This window comes from Polypterus senegalus, chromosome 8 (genome assembly GCF_016835505.1).
Source record: "Polypterus senegalus isolate Bchr_013 chromosome 8, ASM1683550v1, whole genome shotgun sequence".
NCBI classification, from domain to species: domain Eukaryota; kingdom Metazoa; phylum Chordata; class Cladistia; order Polypteriformes; family Polypteridae; genus Polypterus; species Polypterus senegalus.
In genome coordinates this window covers 109,262,721-109,262,968 of record NC_053161.1, presented here as the reverse complement: position 1 = coordinate 109,262,968, position 248 = coordinate 109,262,721, and positions in this window count along the sequence as shown.

Genomic DNA, 248 nt, shown 5'->3' with positions numbered 1-248 from the left:
GATCGGAAATAAAAGACAAAGAGTAGATGACAAAGTAGAACATCGTAAAGAATTCAGAAACGTTGACGAGATACACATGTAGAGCAGATTAGAGATAATGGAAGTAGGAAAATTTTAAAGTCTCAAAAAAGTGATAGTAAAGATTGTATTAACGCTAACACACGGAAATTATTACTTGGTGAAATAACAGAACAGCGAAAAGAGATCAAATAGTGTTTTTTCCCAATGAAGAGGCATATCCATGAAAA